Genomic DNA, 20,911 nt, shown 5'->3' with positions numbered 1-20,911 from the left:
AGTTGCTTTGTTGTCACTCATTTCCTTGCTTCTTATTCAATAACTTGTCTTGTCCATTTTATGTTTGTCCTTTCCATGGAGCATATCTTATTAATTTGTGTCCTTCCACATCTCAATTTTAGGGAACTAATTTTTTAGGTTTTGCCTCGCGAAAAAGATGCGCTCTGCGCATCTTTTTTGCGCAGGCAAAAACCTAATGAGTACTGTGTGTGGGTTTGGGTCGGCCCTCGTCATTCATTGGCTGGCTCCATAAATGGAGCCTAGCCATTGGACGAGGGGCCTGTCCGTCAATGCCGGACCAGACACGGGGGCGTTCCCGAGATTCTTTGGCTTTTGCCGACGTCACGCGACGCCGGGAACGCCCCCGAATCTGTCCCGGCATTGAAGGCACCCGGAAGAAGTCCAGGTGAGTGCTTGCTTTGTGAAATGCTTGTTTGCCGGTTCCCACCCCCTCTCCCGCTCTCCGTGTCTCCCCGCCCCCACCCGCACCTGACCGTGGGGGTCAGGGTGGATACGTGTGGGTCACTCTGCTGCCAGGAATCCGGGGAGGGAGGGGTGACATCAAAGTGTTTCAGTGCACAGGTTCAATCACGGCGGGGCCCTGCCCCCTCCTTGCCCCCTCCCTGCAGACCGCTTGCTGCATGTCCGGCCGGCCGGCCTGGGTGTCCGGCCGGCTCAGCCTCTCTCGTTTGTGCATGTCGCACAAGAGCAGAAATAAGTGGTTCATTATTGCACTCACGTTAGGTGGACACTGCACACGTCCCTTGTGCTGCACTGTTCACTGCGCTCCCCGCCTCGAGGCGCTGGAAGAAGCAGCCACACGCACACGGGCTGCTCTGCAAGGAACAAAAGCACAATTAAGCTTTTTAAAGGGCTGCCCACTCCAGACATGGTATTCAGTATAGACAAAATGGTTTGAAAGATATTTACCACACACGGACATTGTGTGTGGTGTCACTGTGGCTGACAGAAATGTATGGGGAGTAGTATCTAATGCTACACAACCGGCGCTATATAATAATAATACACAACAAGCGCAATATACACAACCAGCGCCATCGAATACACAACCAGCGCTAAGCAATACTACACAACTAGCGCTATCTAATACTACACAAGCAACGCTAATACTACACAGCCACTCTATATAATACTACACAACCGCCCTATCTAATACTGCACAACTAGCGCCTTCTAATACCACACAACCAGCGCTAACTAATATGGCAATGAGGCCAGTAGTGTCGAGGGAGAAAAAGGCATCCGAGGACCCTGCACAATAATTGTGCACTTTCTCTCTTAGCAGCAAAGTGTGATCCTGGCCAGATCACATAATCCGCCCATCCCCGGTTTGAAAAAATTAAAAGCGCCTAAACAAAACATAAGAACTGGACGCTACATCACTTCTGCATCTTCATGTGATTTTACAGACGAGAGCGCGGGACATAGGTCTGTGGCATAAGCACACAGCACACAGTATGTGTCTTGCTTTGTCCTCATTATGAACTGTTAAACAGCGCCCAAGTGAACTCAATATAGCCTCAAGGTACTGTGGATAGCGAAGGTGTTCGTGAAAGGCACTTAAGCACTGTCTGGAGAGGGCAGGGGGCGGTCAAGGTACTGTTTCATTATGCCACACCCGGCCTCCGATCCATGCAGACTCTGTCTAACATTGGACATCACACATGGTCCCTGCCTAGGTGTGAGCAGCGACACAAGCGCTGCGCTGACACTTCTTTACATCTCTTCAAGGACCACAAGTCCCATAATGCAAAGCAAAACAGCATCTCTTGAATCTCTACTCACAACCGATCTGGAGGATATTTAGATATCGGAAACAAGTTCACCAGGCAGTTTAAGTTCCTATGTCAGGGCTGAGTATCTGACCCAGCTCTGCGTTAAAACATTGCATTCTGGGGGGTTGTAGTTCGGAATATTGTTAGGCGCCGAAAAGAGTACAAATATTAGAAACACTGGAGTGGACAAGGTGCCATCTTTAATCCTGTGCCTGTTATTACTGTAGGATAAATTCCCGCTAACCCCTTCCCCCTTGCACTTTGGCCCGTGGTCACATCCTGGTCAGGTGCGGGCCACTAACTGCAGTTAATGGCCTCCCCCTGCACACGCTGCCAGACTCGTTTGGGGAGAGTTAATTGCCCTTTTTAAACACGTCTCACTCTCAGCTTTCGCCGCCTGACTCTCGGCCCAATTTGTCCTTCGGAAGATTAAAAACGCGAGGTTGGGGCGGAAAGTGGCACTTCTGAAGCCCGGACACATCCCCGGCCCCTTAAATTGGAAATTGCCGGAGTGAGCTGTCCTTTCGGGGTGATTTACGCCTCTGTAATCCTCGGGCGCGGGTCTCCTTAATAAATTTCACTTTGGAAGGCAGGCAATGTGCCTCGGTAATTAGTGCATTTGAAGCAGGTTCGCCCTTTGAAGTGCCCGTCCTGCCGGGATGACCCGCAAAGACCGGGCCGTGTGCGCGAGATCAAAAGGTGACCTTCAAGGCAGCTTTTTTTGTTGATTCACTTTTTGAAATGTTGTTCTTTTGTTCATTTTTTTTTGTTGCAAGTATGAGACGGCAGTTCCTGCTCCGCTATCTTTGAAGGATTACTTTATAAACGACTTTAAATCTTATCCCCCTCCCCCACAGCAGAGTCTGCTTCTGAGGTATTGTGTGTGTGTTTTATTGTTTTACCGAGCTGTGTATGTGAGCTTCAGAGTGCAGAGTGGAGCTTCAGAGTGGAGCTTCAGAGTGGAGCTTCAGAGTGGAGCTTCAGAGTGGAGCTTCAGAGTGGAGCTTCAGAGTGGAGCTTCAGAGTGGAGCTTCAGAGTGGAGCTTCAGAGTGCAGAGTGGAGATTCAGAGTGCAGAGTGGAGATTCAGAGTGCAGAGTGGAGATTCAGAGTGCAGAGTGGAGATTCAGAGTGCAGAGTGGAGATTCAGAGTGCAGAGTGGAGATTCAGAGTGGAGCTTCAGAGTGCAGAGTGCAGATTCAGAGTGGAGCTTCAGAGTGCAGAGTGCAGATTCAGAGTGGAGCTTCAGAGTGCAGAGTGCAGATTCAGAGTGGAGCTTCAGAGTGCAGAGTGCAGATTCAGAGTGGAGCTTCAGAGTTCAGATTCAGAGTGGAGCTTCAGAGTGGATCTTCAGAGTGGAGCTTCAGAGTGGAGCTTCAGAGTGGAGCTTCAGAGTGGAGCTTCAGAGTGGAGCTTCAGAGTGGAGCTTCAGAGTGGAGCTTCAGAGTGCAGAGTGGAGCTTCAGAGTGCAGAGTGGAGCTTCAGAGTGCAGAGTGGAGATTCAGAGTGCAGAGTGGAGCTTCAGAGTGCAGATTCAGAGTGGAGCTTCAGAGTGCAGATTCAGAGTGGAGCTTCAGAGTTCAGATTCAGAGTGGAGCTTCAGAGTGCAGAGTGGAGCTTCAGAGTGCAGCTTCAGAGTGCAGAGTGGAGCTTCAGAGTGCAGAGTGGAGCTTCAGAGTGCAGAGTGGAGATTCAGAGTGCAGAGTGGAGATTCAGAGTGCAGAGTGGAGATTCAGAGTGCAGAGTGGAGATTCAGAGTGCAGAGTGGAGATTCAGAGTGCAGATTCAGAGTGCAGATTCAGAGTGCAGATTCAGAGTGGAGCTTCAGAGTTCAGATTCAGAGTGGAGCTTCAGAGTGCAGAGTGGAGCTTCAGAGTGCAGCTTCAGAGTGCAGAGTGGAGCTTCAGAGTGGAGCTTCAGAGTGCAGAGTGGAGCTTCAGAGTGGAGCTTCAGAGTGCAGAGTGGAGCTTCAGAGTGCAGAGTGGAGATTCAGAGTGCAGAGTGGAGATTCAGAGTGCAGAGTGCAGAGTGGAGATTCAGAGTGCAGAGTGGAGATTCAGAGTGCAGAGTGGAGATTCAGAGTGCAGAGTGGAGATTCAGAGTGCAGAGTGGAGATTCAGAGTGCAGAGTGGAGATTCAGAGTGCAGAGTGGAGATTCAGAGTGGAGATTCAGAGTGGAGCTTCAGAGTGCAGAGTGGAGATTCAGAGTGCAGAGTGGAGATTCAGAGTGGAGATTCAGAGTGGAGCTTCAGAGTGCAGAGTGGAGATTCAGAGTGGAGCTTCAGAGTGCAGAGTGGAGATTCAGAGTGCAGATTCAGAGTGCAGAGTGCAGATTCAGAGTGGAGCTTCAGAGTGCAGAGTGCAGATTCAGAGTGGAGCTTCAGAGTGCAGAGTGCAGATTCAGAGTGGAGCTTCAGAGTGCAGAGTGCAGATTCAGAGTGGAGCTTCAGAGTGCAGAGTGGAGCTTCAGAGTGCAGCTTCAGAGTGCAGAGTGGAGCTTCAGAGTGCAGAGTGGAGCTTCAGAGTGCAGAGTGGAGCTTCAGAGTGCAGAGTGGAGCTTCAGAGTGCAGAGTGGAGCTTCAGAGTGCAAAGTGGAGCTTCAGAGTGCAGAGTGGAGATTGAGTGCAGATTCAGAGTGCAGAGTGGAGATTCAGAGTGCAGATTCAGAGTGCAGATTCAGAGTGCAGAGTGCAGATTCAGAGTGGAGCTTCAGAGTTCAGATTCAGAGTGGAGCTTCAGAGTGCAGAGTGGAGCTTCAGAGTGGAGCTTCAGAGTGGAGCTTCAGAGTGGAGCTTCAGAGTGGAGCTTCAGAGTGGAGCTTCAGAGTGGAGCTTCAGAGTGGAGCTTCAGAGTGGAGCTTCAGAGTGCAGCTTCAGAGTGCAGATTCAGAGTGGAGCTTCAGAGTGCAGAGTGGAGCTTCAGAGTTCAGATTCAGAGTGGAGCTTCAGAGTGGAGCTTCAGAGTGGAGCTTCAGAGTGGAGCTTCAGAGTGGAGCTTCAGAGTGGAGCTTCAGAGTGGAGCTTCAGAGTGGAGCTTCAGAGTGGAGCTTCAGAGTGGAGCTTCAGAGTGCAGCTTCAGAGTGCAGCTTCAGAGTGCAGAGTGGAGCTTCAGAGTGTCAAGAGCAATGCCAATAGCTCTAACTTTAACAAAGGCAAAACCATTGCATTGTAAATGCTTGTTCTTTTTGTTTAAGCACTCCCTGAGAGTACATGTGTTTTCTAGCTGTCTCCCTCGCGTTCTTCTTCTCCTGCATGCTCTGTGTTGCTTTCACTCACCCATTTACATCTCTCCCTCTATGCTCCTTTTTGTTCTCTTTTGCCTTTGTACTTCTCCCTTTGCCCAGTGTTCTGTCCCTCGTGTTCTCCCACGTCCTCCGTTCTTCCTTGCGTGCTTCTTTCCCCTTCCATATTGGTACCCCAACCTGCTCCTCCTCTGCCCTGGCCCACTCAGTCCTGTTTTTTTAATTTATTGATTTTGGTTTTTGGAGGGCCAGACTGCATATTGCTCCAGGCCTTCTGCTCTACAAATAACAGTGCCTCTGTGTTACCAGCCTCACACGCATGATACATGCACACCCTCAAAATTGCTATTTTGTTCACATTTTTTTGCTAATGCTGTACACCATAAATAAAAAGCAATGGCAAAGCCAATAAGTGTCAATGCTCGTTTTGCACACCATTGGTTTGTGTTTACTGAGCATGATGGTACCGTGAGTTATGGGGAACATTGTCACCGTACCTGGTGATTGCCACAGTGTAATATATTGTGTGTGTTGTGAAGTATTTGTGGTTGCTGATGCCTGATGGCGTTACGTTCCCCTCTGTGATTACTTGTATTGTTTGTTGCACGAAAGTTGTATGCCTAGTGTGTTCTTGTTGAGATGGTTTTTGGTGGTAGATTGGTATATAATTACTGGGGAAGTGATGCAAAGAGTACATGCCACTGTCTGTATGACCATTGCTGTGTTTTCATGTTTGTAGGATGTTGTGTGTAATATCTTACTATGACTTGGTTTTGATATTCAATGGGCATGTGGTTTTTGCTTAGTCATGACGGGATGTGGGATAATACATTTTTAATAGGTTTTACAATAGGTTTCACTATTTAAGCATGTGATAAATGTGTTATGTTCTGTGTTGTTTGCACCTTTTGGGGGTTGTGGTATTTGTAGAACACCTTTTTGCTACCTAAGGTCGCTGTAAGGCACTCTTTGTTGGAGCAGGAAAGATGGAGATGGAGTGCAGCTTAGAAGAAAGGAAGGAATAAGGTAGACCGAACGAGAAAGGGGTTGTGTAGCTGGAGTAGCCCCCAAAAGCAATATTGATAGTGTGCTGTTGACTGCGAGCCATTGGAGTCTACTTGACAGCAGTCACTGCAGGATTGTGGGTGTTTATATGATGTTGGATCCTTTGGGTGCTGTGTTACAGGGTCAGTGCTGTGCCACCTGTCCTTTGAGTAGCTTTGAAGTATATGCGTTACTTAGTTCTTGTTTAGTGCGGTTGGCAGCATTTCTCTTCTACCTGCATGGCTCTGTTGATGTATCAACCTCGTCGTTTGTATTTACTGCATTAGGTGTATGGTGGTTTCTGTGTTGTAGGTTTGAGCTTCTGACTGTTGAAAAGTGACCCATTCACATCAGTATAAATGAAATGGAAGTAGGTAGTTTGTGAGACTGTAGAACTGGTGCATCCGAGGTCCGGTTTTGTGATCTTTTGGGCATGTGTGCAGTCGAGCGCAATGCACCATTATGCAGGTTTGATGTTGAGGGTAGAATGGATAGAAACTGTACAGACTTGTGGGTTAAAGCAGAGCTTCTCAATTCGTTCTGAAATTTGCAGTTATTTTGGGATTTACAAATTATTTGCGGAATAAAGGATGATGCGTTATTTGTCCGGCACGCATTACCACGTGATAGGATGCATTGGGCAAAAGAATACATGGGACGTAGTCAAAATAAGGTTTTTGGGTAGCTAAAATGAAAGAGCCTGTCCATGCCAGACACAGGAATTTCAGCTCATCAGGAGTCCTATACCCATAGCAGGTCTATTGTAGCAAAGGTGAGTACCACCCTTCCACTGCTCAAGTCTGTCCTCCTTCATCCCTGTGGGTGCGGTATGAGGTGGGAAGAAAGATACTTTGTCCCTTGGAGTCCAGGTATGAGGAAAGAAGCTCTGCCTTCCCATATTTCTGGGGAAGCACTGCCTCATGTTCCTGTCCGTGCAGGTCGGAGGGAAGGTGCTATACCCTTGTTCAGCCCTACTGCAGAGGTGTTATGGTGTGGCCAGATGGAAGATGTTGTGACTTGCTTGTCCCCTGTTTGGTAGACAGTCCTCTACCCCAGCCCGAGTGCCTGGCTGCATGTATCTGTTATCCTGTTTTTTTTAGGTCTAGCCTGGGCAGCGCATGCGCTGCTGCGAGGTATGCAGTAGTGGAGTATGTCTTTAAAGCCCCGCCCACCCGCTCCCCGTATTTTTAACTGTCATGTGTCATTGTTCTTCCTAAACGCTGGTTTCCAAGTTGTTATTAGGCTTGTTAGTCCCTCCTTGGTACCGCCTTGTCTGCTTTTGTTACCTGCCATAATGACTGGATAAACAGGTGCTTTTTAGGTCTCGCCTGGCGAAAGCAGCACATGCGCCATGGAGAGGAACTTTTGGAATCAATTCAGCCAAAGCTGAATTCACGCGCGTCCAAATGGACAAAGATGGCTGCTCTTGCTATCGCAAAGCTAAAGATGCACGCTTTCACAAGGCTTCCCCCAGCATTGCTTGTTTCTCTCTATTTCCAGCACTGATACATACATACATACATACATACATACATACATACATACTATGTATTGTCATGAAGTGCACAGGAGACACATTTTACTGGCGGAATACAAAAGCTTTACTAAATAAATAACAAAACTTTGCTCAGTACAAATGAATGGGATCTTAACACTCACTGAACAACCCTAATTTCACCTCGACTCATAAATGGAAACCTGCATTGAGTACAGCTTTGACACACGTGTGTCAATAGCCGGCCGTGAGCTAATAGACAAGGAGGACTCTACAGATAAATAAAGTGAGTACCGACTGAGAGCCCGTGCCAGTGGTGAAGGCAGCCACCTGTCCCAGACACCTTCAGTTCACTGCTCCTGGTTAACACAAGTCTCCACATCCAGAGGCGAACAAGCACCGGCCGCTGGGTGGACTATGAAATGTACACGGGCAGCAACACCAGTGGGATGGGGCTTAAGGCCACAGCATATATTGTAGGTGAGGGGCTCAAAATCTTACGGGTATATGGGGTCACTCAAAAAACTGTTGAACAAAACAAGCAATGGAAATTCAATAGGGCTCGCATTTGGAAAGTTTGAGCTATTGGTCTTATAAATGAATTTTTTTTGTATTTATTTGTTATTTTTTAAAATAGCTAAATTATTAGCTTTGTCATTTACAATGCCGATAGATATAACTTTCGCAAACACCTATAGCATTTGTAATGCAACATGTTTTGTATTTACGTGACTTAGATGTATTGATATTACAAATAACAATGGCTTTTTAATTTTTAAAAATAATTAATACTTAAATAATTTATTTAATTTGTAATGGCAATAGCTTAAACTTTTGTAAATAATTTTGTGAAGATTATGTTAGTTTTTTATTGTGACGAAAATCCAAGAACAGAAGTGAAATATTAACATCTTTTTGTGATTTGTAATAAAGCATGAAAGCTTGAAAACAGCTTGAAACATTGAAAGAACATATTTGAACCAGTGATGCTGTGGTTGCGCTGAGTGATGCTGTGGTTGCGCTGAGTGATGCTGTGGTTGCGCTGAGTGATGCTGTGGTTGCGCTGAGTGATGCTGTGGTTGCGCTGAGTGGTGTGTGCATCGGTGGAGCTTAGTCGGTGCATTGGTGGAGCTGTGTAGTGGGTGCATTGGTGGAGCTTAGTTGGAGCATTGGTGGAGCTGTGTGGTGGGTGCATCGGTGGAGCTGTGTGGTGGCTGCATCGGTGGAGCTGTGTGGTGGCTGCATCGGTGGAGCTGTGTGGTGGCTGCATCGGTGGAGCTGTGTGGTGGCTGCATCGGTGGAGCTGTGTGGTGGCTGCATCGGTGGAGCTGTCTGGTGGCTGCATCGGTGGAGCTGTGTGGTGGCTGCATCGGTGGAGCTGTCTGGTGGCTTCATCGGTGGAGCTGTGTGGTGGGTGCATCGGTAGAGCTGTGTGGTGGGTGCATCGGTGGAGCTGTGTGGTGGGTGCCTCGGTGGAGCTGTGTGGTGGGTGCATCGGTGGAGCTGTGTGGTGGGTGCATCGGTGGAGCTGTGTGGTGGGTGCCTCGGTGGAGCTGTGTGGTGGGTGCCTCGGTGGAGCTGTGTGGTGGGTGCCTCGGTGGAGCTGTGTGGTGGGTGCCTCGGTGGAGCTGTGTGGTGGGTGCCTCGGTGGAGCTGTGTGGTGGGTGCCTCGGTGGAGCTGTGTGGTGGGTGCCTCGGTGGAGCTGTGTGGTGGGTGCCTCGGTGGAGCTGTGTGGTGGGTGCCTCGGTGGAGCTGTGTGGTGGGTGCCTCGGTGGAGCTGTGTGGTGGGTGCCTCGGTGGAGCTGTGTGGTGGGTGCCTCGGTGGAGCTGTGTGGTGGGTGCCTCGGTGGAGCTGTGTGGTGGGTGCCTCGGTGGAGCTGTGTGGTGACTGCCTCGGTGGAGCTGTGTGGTGGGTGCCTCGGTGGAGCTGTGTGGTGGGTGCCTCGGTGGAGCTGTGTGGTGGGTGCCTCGGTGGAGCTGTGTGGTGGGTGCCTCGGTGGAGCTGTGTGGTGGGTGCATCAGTGGAGCTGTGTGGTGGTTGCATCAGTGAAGGTAGGTGCATCGGTGGAGCTGTGTGGTGGGTGCATCGGTGGAGCTGGGTGGTGGGTGCATCAGTGGAGCTGGGTGGTGGGTGCATCAGTGGAGCTGGGTGGTGGGTGCATCGGTGGAGCTGGGTGGTAGGGGAACGGTGAATGATGGGACAGTGTCAATGAGTAGGCCCTGTCAAGCTGTCGAGAGACAGAGAAGCGACGGCGACGATAGAGAGCAGAAGACAGGCAGGCAGACGCCCGCTGAGAGAAGAGAAAGAGGACAGACAATGAGACAGCCAGGCACGAAAAGCAGAGAGCAAACAGAGAGACAGTCCTGGAGAGGAGGGGGCACTCAGATAGACTGTCACTGAGAGAAGAGAAAGAGAACAGACAAAGTGACAGCCAGACATGAATAGCAGAAGGCAAACAGAGACAGTCCTGGAGGAGAGGAGAGGGCATTCAGACAGACGGTCACTGAGGAAGAGGACAGGCAGAGAGACAGCCAGATATGAGGAGCAGATGGCAGACAGAGAGAATGCCCTTGAAAGCAGAGGACACTCAGACAGACGGCCACTGAGAGGACAGAGCAGGGAAAGAGACAGCCAGATATGAACATCAGAGGACAGACAGATATTGGAGAGCAGAGGGCACTGGGACAGGTGGTCACTGAGTGGAGAGAAAGGAGACATAGAGACAGCCATACATGAAGAGCAGAGGGCAAACAGAGACAGCCCTGGAGAGCAGAAGGCAGTCAGACAGACTGTTATGAGAGGCGAGGAAGGGGACAAACAAAGTGACAGGTAGACACGAGGAGCAGAGCGAAGATAGAGAGACAGTACTGGAGAGTAGAGGGCACTCAGACAGACGGGCAATGAGTGAGAGTACAGGCAGAGAAAGTCAGAGATGAAGAGCAGAAGTCAGAAAGAGAGACAGCCCTGGAGAGCGCAGGGCACTCAAACAGACAGTCACGGAGAGGAAGAGGACAGACAAAGAGAGGCAGCCCTGGTGAGCATAGTGCACTCAGACAGACGGGCACTGAGATCAGACAGAGACAAAGGCATAACGAGCAGAGGGCCGGCAGAGAGACAGTCATGGAGAGCAGAGGAAAGTGGAAGAGTACACGCAGAGAGACGCCAGACATGAAGACCAGAGTGCAGACAAAGACTTCTCTGGAGAGCTGAGGGGGGCAGGCAGCCTTGGAGTGCAGACCAAAGGGATGCAGATGGCCTTGACGCCGGCAGAAGAAAGACAGGCAGCCACTGAAGGCAGCGGACGTGCGGTCTGTACGAGCAGCAGACATGGGGGATCTCTGAGGGGAAGACAGCAGACAATCCCTCAAATGAGATGACTGGCTGGTAGCCGGTCAGGGTGAGCGCAGGACAGCTGCACAGTCCTAGACAGCAGCGGACAGACTGGCAATCACAGACAGACAGTCCTTAGAATAAATACTCTTATCCACTGAAGCAATAATAAACCTACAAGGAAAGACCAAAGGTCAGCTTAACAGCAGACACAGTGAGAGAGCTTAAAACATACGGACAGAACTGGCAGACCAAAAGACAGACTGAAGCACACACACACACATATAAACAGATACTTACAACTACTAATCAGAACACACCATGAAGTACAGCCAGAGCAAGAGATAATTAGGCACGTAAAGAAACAGTGACGGGAGAGATTGCTTTAGATAGGCACAACAGATGTTGAAAAAAATAATTGATAGCAAAGCCTGAGATAAATACTGACACCAAAACGTGCTGAGAGAACTGAGGGACACCGGTATTAAAACGAGAAAGGCATTCAGGCAGGTACGCATTTAAGGCATACACTAACAAACCAAAGTAGATGCATGAAAGGAGACACGGCCGGCGGCCGGGAAACTGAAAGTACGGCCGGCCGTGAATAATTAGGGGATGAGCGCACGCTGAGAAGCTTGTGGGAGGGGGGCGAAGTTTGTGGGAGGGGGGCTGGGCTGCCTTTGATGTGATAATGCGAGGCAGGCAGGCAGGCGGCTGGTGGCATTGTGCACGCGCTTTTTAGGGCTTGCGCTTGTGCAATGACCTTAAAAAGCACATGCACTCTGTGGAATCGCCAGCGGAATCGTGCTTAGTTAAACGCTGTTTAAGCCTCTAGAGAGCTTGCCAGCTGTGCGCATGCGCACAGCAGGCGAGCCCTAAAAATGACGTTTCTTGGTACTTTTTATTTGGTGAGAACTCATTTAACATTTTAAATGTGCAACTATTTAAAACAACTCCAAAAGGTTTCAGAGATACTGGTGGAGAGGCAACTAACATCAGCCATTTTTGTCACATCGCCCTCTGGACATCCCCTCTGGTGCTCCAATTTGAAGCCCTTGCCCTAAAACATGGTGCTTTACAAACCCATCCTCCTACCCCGCTTTTTCCCCAGACCCCTAAGAAACCCCCTGCCCCAAGACCCTTCCCCCATGCACCCCAGACCAGCGTCCAGGGTGCCCCGTGATACTACTCACCCATGTTCACAAAACTTGTGACGTTGTCCACCTGACTGATGGCCTCCTGAGCAGGGGGGACTGGGTGCTGAGACTGGTCAGCATCGGGCGGGAGTCCCCAGTTGCGCCTCGTTGTCGTCCTCGCTGGCCATGGCATGGTAGAGGTCCAGCATGAAGAGAGGGGGCCAAGGACGGCAGCTTGAACCCGGGCCGAAGCCTCCCAGGCAGGCCCAGGATGGAGAGGATCTCTTGCGGTGCTCGCGCCCGCTCACGCCGCTGGATGAAGCTGGAGTGGCTGTGGTTCTTCCAGAAGCTTCCAGCAGCGGCGTCTCACCAGAGGACCACGAGCCATGCCCAAGCCCAGAGCGGGCAGCCAGAGACACGCTGCTGGCCCATGATAAAAAAGGCCTCTAAATCTGTTGGCTTCACAAATCTAGGTTAACGGAAGGCCACACAATAAGGCCCAGCACTGCCCATTCCTGCCCCCAGTCATCCATTTATGCCAAACCACCACAAAATCGTCCAACTGCTGCCTTTTGGCAAATGAAACTATGCGTTGGGCTTCTCCCAGACCTTTAGTCATCAATTTCCAGGCAGAAGAAAACAAAATCAGTTCCAGAGATATGCAGGCAAATTAACAATTGACTTTGGGCTGGCACCGCCTGCAGGAATACATTTTCACCCACAAATCATCCCAGAAGTAGACCCAGAGGGACCATCGTGCCTGCAATCTGTACTGCTTACCCTGCTCCACCTGCAGCTATCACTTCCCCCAAAGAAACCTAATAAAAACAAGTCACAGAGGGTCCCGAGGTGCTTGTAAACTGGACAGTTCGGCTCTCTCCACCTGCAGTTGTTATTTTCCATCAAGCATCCTAAAAGCAGCCAAGACGCCACGCGTCGACCCTTGCGCCGGACTCGCGCGCTCTCCGCTCCAATCATCAATCTCGAGCGAAGGCGCACAAAACCAGACCTTTATTCCGCTTCGAAAGAGAAAGCAAAAACACGAAACAAGCATTGGCATAGCCAATAGGTCACGCTTTTGGGACCTTATAAGTATTTAGTTGTGCAGCACAAAATCCTTGGTGCAACAACATTAACTGTTACATGGCTAAAAACACTTATAAGGTCCCAAAGGCGAGACCTATTGGCTATGCCAATGCTTGTTTTTGTCAGAGCCCCCATGCTGCGGTTTCACTTTAATGTTGGACACGCCTCTTCCTTTCAACTTGACTTGTTTAAATGTGAAATGTAAAAGTGCCACATGGGTGTCAGTTAAAAAAAAACAATTTGCTGTTCAATGGGTCTCGCAATTGGGAGAGTTTAACACCTTGGGTGTTTTGACTTTTCCCCTCCCGTGCTGATAGTTATTGATTCCCATTGTTCATGACGAGCTCAGCTCGTCATGAGCACATGAGAGGTGTACCTCATGACAAGCTGAGCTCGTCATGAGCTTCGAAGGGGGCTTTTGCATTGCTTATAGCTTAAAAACTCTTGTTAATGTGAGACTTATTGCATTGCAAATGCTTGTTTGATTGTTGGCCCTGGTGTCACGCTCATCTAGTGTGCGTGCAGATGCCAAGGGTTTTCCTGTGTCATGAGCTAGGTAGTGGTGCCTGTTCTGTGACTGGAGGAGTACACCATGGGTGCCCTCATTGACAGACAGTGGACTACTGCCCATGTCGTAGTTTACGCAAAGATAGGTTGTGGCAGTGATCTGTGTTTTGCGAATCCATACTTGTGACTAGGTCTTTTTACGTCTTGTGTAGGTAGGACAAGGGCAACCCTACTCACATTGAACCAGAGCATCTAATGTATAACAAGAAACAGTGGTTCCCGTGGACAATGTGTGCAATATCTGGTAATGGTTAGCTCAATGGCAATGTTTCTGGGAGAAGATATGTCGGAGAGAGAAAGAGAACCATATACAACAAGACAATATGAATATTTGCCTTTTATATGAATATATGATCAATTCAATCTAATAATGGTGCAGGGTGTTTCAAGTGAACATAGAACCTAAATAACACATTTGTGGCAGTTTGTGACATACAAGTAGATGTCAGAGGGAAGGTGCACTGCCCTCACACTGCTTCAGGGGTGCACTAGTGAGGTCAGATGGAAAGTGTCCTGCCCTCAGTCTTCCACGGGGCTGCAGGTGTGCACTAGTGAGCTTAGATGGAAGGTGCTTCACCATCACCCGTTTGTGGGTGCAGGAAGTGGCCCGATTAAGGTCACCCGGGTCACTCACGACCACCTCTGCGCCTTCCCAGTAATGAAGAGTCGGTCAGACAGTAGAGAATACAAACCAGACAGTTTATTGGTAATACGCTGAAGCGGAGCTCAGTCTGACCAGTCTCCTGAGGAGACAGTGCATAAAGGGGCATATTCTTCGTGTCAACAACCCTTTTGGCTTAGGGCAAGAACACACTTTTTTTATTGTAGCTAATGAAATATACGATACATAGATAGGGCAACAAATACAGAGATAAGGAGGAGACAAGAGAGGCAACATTTGTAAACTAAACATGAACTTGTGACCCACATGTGAAGTAAACATTACGATGCAGGATCTAAGACAGGCTTGTTATTATGTTCAGTCTGTAAGTGAAGTCATATGTGCTCTTACCCACCTTAATCTTCCCCGCCCCCTGGATACAAAACTAACGGTCATATCAACCACCGTTACAGACATCTTAATGTACGTATTCATTTGCAGTGTGAAAAATCAATAAATGTCATATCTGGAACAGAAGAAAAGGAATTGAATGTGCACTGATCGAAACAATTGAATTGTCAGTGTATGTCTTCCTGTGCTCCCCTCTGTGAGGAGCCAAAGTATCAAACTTGTTCAGAGGGAACAGGCGTCGTACTAATCAAAGGATGCACAGAATATCTTAATAGACCACCCAGACCAAACAGGCCCATTTTTCCAAGAATGCGGGGCTGCGAAAAACTGTTCTTCCTCCCTAATGGAGCAACCAAATGGGTAAAAAATGTTGTTTTTTTAAATCAGAGTAAAGGACATGCAATGGAGCCAATGGTGATGAAGCAGGGAAATGGGACCACGTTCCCAGCGTCCATCTGGGTCCTGCTGGTGGACCTCTATTGTTCATTAGGCACAGCCGCTGTTGAGCACCAGCGGTGGAGCTGTTCGTCAGCTCAGATCCAGATCCCACTTTGCAGGGCAAGGTATTGTCTCTCCAGAAACTCAGTCTTTTCGCCCTGTTCGTTGACTGTCCAAACAATGCCCCAATCTCCCTTTCCCTAAGCTATCGTTGGTTCCACTGGCAGGGTACGTTAGCCCTATTCTTCAGCAATGCAGTCCCTTTCCCTTTGGTGTGCTGTTCCTCCATCGGGGACGTAGATTATACCTTGTCACTCCAGGCACAGAGGGGTCAGGGCAGAGGCTCGAACACAGACGAGCCTTCAGGCTGGGGCTCAAGGGGCTGGGGCTCCAGCACAGGTGGACAAGCCGGCTGGGGCTCCTGGATAGCTCCTCTCTCTTTTGTTTTTCGGTTGTACTGCCTCATTCAGCACTTCATTTCCCTGCAGCTCCGTCTCAGTCTTATTAATTTCGAATTTGCCCATAATAAGCAGCCAGGCTGGGCATCGCGTCCGGGCCCCTCTGATGTGACTGCAGGGCGCCCTGGACCTATATGTATGCTGTGTGTGTGTTTCTTCCCTCCTGAGGCGGAAAGCCGGGAGGTTGCTTGGTACTTTACTGTGTGAATTCTTGTACCCTCTCCCTGCAGTGCCACGATCTTTTAACAATTTTAATAATTACTTTATCTAACTGCACTTTTGCACTTTGCCTCGAATAAGGAGAGCATTTATATCGTTTCCCCGGTATTCCCTCACCTTGGGCCAGTCCCAGCCGTTTTAGGGCTGAGTTGGCCGGTCCCGGGGTTCGTTTTTGGAGCGGCCATTTTGGATAGGGAGGAAGCGCTTTCAGCAGGCCAGTGCTCTGTATAAAAGGGGCACTCTTAGCTTGGTTCTGCCTTGCTGTGTGTGTGTTCCCTCCTGAGGCGGAAAGCCGGGAGGTTGCTTGGTACTTTACTGTGTGAATTCTTGTACCCTCTCCCTGCTGTGCCACGATCTTTTAACAATTTTTTAATAATTATTTTATCTAACTGCACTTTTGCACTTTGCCTCGAATAAGGAGAGCATTTATATCGTTTCCCCGGTATTCCATCACCTTAGGCCAGTTCTCAGCCGATTTAGGGCTGAGTTGGCCGGTCCAGGGGATCGTTTTTGGAGCGGCCATTTTGGATAGGGAGGAAGCGCTTTCAGCAGGCCAGTGCTCTGCATAAAAGGGGACGGGCATGGCTCCGCGCAGCGGACGCGCCAGACCTGCGCAGGAGTCGCGCCAGAATCCAGTCCTTCTGCGCCCGTCAGCACCGAGGAAACGCCAGGGGCTAGGGAGACTATCACTCGTACTACACCCCCACCCGATGGTGAGCTATACTCCCTCGCCACGCTACTCTCGCTTAGACCTCCACCGTTACCATGCCATCATACTAGATCCCAAATAATGTTATTTGTAGTTGTACTACCCCATCGCCCAGGGTAGGGCTGCGATCGGCCAGAAAACATCGAACTAGGACTGTCAGATAAGGGTCAAGACAGCTCTGTAATGAAACCTGGCTTTCTTATTAATGCCAGGTCTCTGGTTAAAAATATTGTAGCCTTTAAGGATTTCGTATCTTTTAGGGAACCTCCTTGGGTCTTTATAACTGAGACTTGGGGTTCAGAGACTGCCGGTCCGGATCTGGTCGATGCCATTCCTGAGGGTTATGCCTTGGTCCATATGGACCGGGAAAGGCGCAGAGGTGGGGGGCTGGGAATTCTCTGCAAAGATGGTTTTACATGTCGTATTGACCCCCTCTCCTCCCCCTCGGATAAATTTGAAGCTCTATACTTCTCTATACAGTTTGCCCCTACATCTTCTTTTTCTGGCATTCTGTGCTATAGGCCCCAGGGCCCCATTTGCTCTGATATACTTGAGATCTTAGAGCCATTTATTAACAGGGCTCAGTTTACCCTCCTGGGTGACTTCAATTTTCATCTTGAAAAGTCTGATGACCCTGACACTATGGCATTGGTGGAGGGTCTGAATGCCTGTGGCCTCAGCCAACGGGTAGATAGTCCCACACACCTTGCGGGACAAACGTTAGATGGTATCTTTTCCAATGACAATAGGGTAGCGACTGAACCGCCGATCCCGCTATCCTGGTCAGACCACTGGGCAGTTCCCTTCCATCTAATCACACCTTCCCCTATACCTAAAAATGCCAAAACATGGGAAACAATAAGGAATTTTAGAGAGGTTAACACCATATCCGTAGCTCCTTTTTTGACAGAGGTTATCTCTTCACATGGGTCAGACCCTAATGTCGCTGCTTGTAGTTTGTCCAGGGCATTGAGCACTGCTATGGACACTCTAGCACCACCTAAGAAACATTATTCTGCCAGGAAGAGCCCCCCTGCCCCTTGGTACCCTGAAAGACTGAGATTGTTACGGCAGAAATGTAGACAAAAAGAAAGATCCTGGATTGCCCATCCCAATGCTCCCGAGAAAAGCCAGCTCAAACTGACCTTAAAGGAATATAAAAGGGCGATAATAGAAGAAAAAAATGAGCTGTTTTATTAACACCACTGGTGCCCTTAAATCTTCGAGAGAGCTTTTTAAAATCATTAACTCCTTATCCTCACCTAGGGCCGTTAATTCAGTGGTTGAGACACAGGCGCTATGTGATAACATCGCAAATTTCTTTCATACTAAAATAGCTGATATACACACTGCTCTAGAAAAGCTAAATTTGGACCTGAACACCGGGCAACCTTCTACTCTACCCTCGCCCGGTTGTGTCTGTGGTCTCTGAAGCAAGTCTCTGCTCCCGTCTGACTAACTTCCCTAAGATGTCATTGGAAGAACTTAACCGTCTCCTCGACACTACCAAGTCCAGTTCCCCTCTAGACCCCTGCCCCTTAAAAACTCTCAAAGCTTGTAGAGAGGTTGTTCTTCCTCAGCTACTGGAAATTATGAATATGGTCATTACTGAAGGGATCTTCCCCATAGTCTGGAAAACCGCAGTGGTTAAACCCCTGCTAAAAAAGGCCTCCTTGAATCCTGGAATTCTCAAGAATTTTAGGCCTATTTCCTTACTTCCTGCCTCGGCCAAAATTCTTGAGACATACATTAACGGCCACCTGACTTCATTCCTGGAGACCCATAAACTTTTGGATGTCTCTCAACATGGGTTCCGTGCAGCCCATAGTACAGAGACGGCCCTCACTGTAGTTGGTAATAACATCAGGTCAGTGGTAGACAGAAGCCAAACCACTTTGTTGGTTCTGTTGGACCTCACTGCGGCCTTCGACACCCTGTCCCCCTCAATTCTGGTCGACAGACTGAGGGAGATAGGTGTCGAGGGCAGTGCTCTGAATCTCCTTTCTTCCTTCCTGCTTCAGAGACAACAAAGAGTACAAGCATTGGAAATGCAATAGGTCTCGCAGCATTAGAGTTAGTGCTTTTAGAATTGTTTATGGGTTTTTTTTGTAAATCTTTAGCATTTTTGTTTCCTGTAGCCAATGCTAAAGAATTACAAATAAAAAAAGCCATAAACAAATCTAAAAGCTCTAACTCAAATGCTCCGAGACCTATTGCACTGTGTGAGTGAGGGTGAGGGTGAGTGAGAGTGAGGGTGAGTGAGGGTGAGGGTGGGTGAGGGTGGGTGAGGGTGAGTGAGGGTGAGTGAGGGTGAGGGTGGGTGAGGGTGAGTGAGGGTGAGTGAGTGAGGGTGAGTGAGGGGTTGAGGGTGAGTGAGAGTGAGGGTGAGGGTGAGTGAGGGTGAGTGAGGGTGAGGGTGAGTGAGGGTGAGTGAGGGTGAGTGAGGGTGAGTGAGGGTGAGTGTGAGTTAGGTTGAGGGGTTGAGGGTGGGTGAGGGTGAGGGGTTGAGGGTGAGGGTAGGTGAGGGGTTGAGGGTGAGGGTAGGTGAGGGGTTGAGGGTGAGTGAGGGTGATGCTGAGGGGTTGAGGGTGAGTGAGGGTGAGTGAGAGTGAGGGGTTGAGGGTGAAGTGTTGAGGGTAAGTGAGGGTGAGGGTGAGTGAGGGTGAGGGGTTGAGGGTGAGTGAGGAAATGCAATAGGTCTTGCAGCATTAGAGTTAGTGCTTTTAGAATTGTTTATGGGGTTTTTTTGTAAATCTTTAGCATTTTTGTTTCCTGTAGCCAATGCTAAAGAATTACAAATAAAAAAAGCCATAAACAATTCTAAAAGCTCTAACTCAAATGCTCCGAGACCTATTGCACTGTGTGAGGGTGAGGGGTTGAGGGTGAGTGAGGGTGAGGGTGGGTGAGGGTGAGTGAGGGTGAGTGAGGGGTTGAGGGTGAGTGAGGGGTTGAGGGTGAGTGAGAGTGAGGGTGAGTGAGGGTGAGTGAGAGTGAGGGTGAGTGAGGGTAAGGGTGAGTTAGGGTGAGGGGTTGAGGGTGGGTGAGGGTGAGGGGTTGAGGGTGAGTGAGGATGAGTGAGGGTGAGTGAGGGGTTGAGGGTGAGTGAGGGTGAGTGAGGGAGGGTGAGTGAGGGAGGGTGAGTGAGGGAGGGTGAGTGAGTGAGGGAGGGTGAGTGAGGGTGAGTGAGGGGTTGAGGGTGAGTGAGTGAGGGTGAGGGGGTGAGGGGTTGAGGGTGAGGGGTTGAGGGTGAGTGAGGGGTTGAGGGTGAGTGAGGGTGAGGGGTTGAGGGTGAGTGAGGGTGAGGGGTTGAGGGGGAGGGGTTGAGGGTGGGTGAGGGGTCGAGGGGTTGCGATTGCGGCCCCTTGAAATATATATGCATGTATTTGTCCTAAATGTGAGGCACACAGCGAGGAATACAAGATGGGGTTATTGAAATCTTACTATAATTTGAAGAAGTTAACGATAAAAGTTTCTTTTTGCATGTTCCTTTGTTTTCTGCAACTAGGCCTTGAAGAAAGAGCCGAGTTTTATGGGCATGGGTGTTTTATCACAGTCGGCGCAGACCCCAGCGCCTCCTGTCTGTGAACAGTGCTGTGGGCAGAGCCTGCCCCACGGAGGGCGATCGATGACCGCCATGTCAGCAACGTGCCTGTTTTCAGAGCGCAGAGAAAGGCTGGCAGCAGGGCGCCGCGGTGAGCTGCCAAAGCAAGAGTAAACAGAGCAGTGTGAACCCGAACTTAAATACGCCCCGCGGGGACGCTGTCCTGGGGTTGTTAGGGTTCCAGCAGACCCATTTGCATTCTAAAGACCATCAATTCCGAACACACAGAACACAGATTTATACTTCAATTACCAAAGCAATTATTTAAAAAAGTGATGAATGGTGGCACAAAAATAGTACTAATTGACTCCATAAAACTTGGAGTTGTCACTGGTTGATCATGTCAGCGCCAAAATAAAGATTTTTCTGATTAAGACAAAACCACCAAAAACAACAACGACATTCAAATGTTCTTTCCAATGCCTTTGTAGCAAAGTATAGCGAGAAGCTTGCGAAACTTTAGCAGTCCTATCTGCCCGGTGGTAACGACCGTTTAAAAGTGCTTCCGCTGCCGCAATCTGAAGCCAATAATTAATAGAACCCTCAGTCTATCACAAAAGGTATCAGGGTGCTTTCATTTTACAGTCCATTTAATGAAAAACGCCCTTTTGTTCTCGTCAGCTCATTAGAAAATAGAGATCCTGGTCACTACTGCCTTTCCATCTTACAGTTTTCCAAAACAGTTTACCGCAACAAAGAAAGAAGTAGAATGAAACGCGGACAGCCCTACACCTAAGAGCGCAAGGCTTGTTCTCCGTAATACAAAACGAGACAATCA

General features: G+C 49.2%; 1 protein-coding gene across 1 annotated transcript in view; it reads left to right on the top strand.

The window, feature by feature from the left end:
* LOC147693446 (uncharacterized) overlaps nucleotides 1-20,911 on the top strand; it is a 436,409-nt gene that overhangs the window by 171,558 nt on the left and 243,940 nt on the right. The gene's annotated exons all lie outside the window — the stretch shown is intronic.

Source organism: Lissotriton vulgaris, chromosome 8 (genome assembly GCF_964263255.1).
Source record: "Lissotriton vulgaris chromosome 8, aLisVul1.2, whole genome shotgun sequence".
Lineage (NCBI taxonomy): Eukaryota > Metazoa > Chordata > Amphibia > Caudata > Salamandridae > Lissotriton > Lissotriton vulgaris.
Note: the sequence above shows the minus strand (reverse complement) of the source record. Positions and strands in the feature narration are given on the sequence as shown.